Below are 376 nucleotides of genomic sequence, written 5' to 3' on the forward strand. Positions count from 1 at the left end.
GGACGGTGCATTTTCTCACGGCGACATTTGGTCATTCCTCACGATCAATTCAGTCAACACTCTTGGCCCTTGCCCCCTCAATCCTCCTCCCCTTCCCTCACCCCCTTCACCCCCTCCCCTCCTCAGCGCCCCCCCCACCTTGTCATTACACTCACCATACATCCTTCGCTACTCTGAGCTCCGCACCTTTTTTATCGCTTCCCCTTTCAACCAACCGCACGTCGTCGGCAGCAGAAAAAATATGTAACGAAAAATAAAAAATAAAAATCATTGCGTTTCTTTCCTCTTTTCTCTGGTTCTTTCGTTTTCAAGACTACTACATATATCGTTTATTTGGTTGCTGTTATTATTATTATTAAGCCGTTTATATATGCGA

The 376-nt window shown here is 45.5% G+C and overlaps 1 protein-coding gene across 1 annotated transcript in view; it reads right to left on the reverse strand.

Moving 5' to 3' along the window:
- LOC119592512 (insulin gene enhancer protein ISL-1-like) overlaps positions 1 to 376 on the reverse strand; it is a gene marked incomplete in the record, with an annotated part of 47,762 nt that overhangs the window by 13,491 nt on the left and 33,895 nt on the right.

Source organism: Penaeus monodon, chromosome 30, assembly GCF_015228065.2.
Source record: "Penaeus monodon isolate SGIC_2016 chromosome 30, NSTDA_Pmon_1, whole genome shotgun sequence".
Classification (NCBI taxonomy): Eukaryota; Metazoa; Arthropoda; class Malacostraca; order Decapoda; family Penaeidae; genus Penaeus; species Penaeus monodon.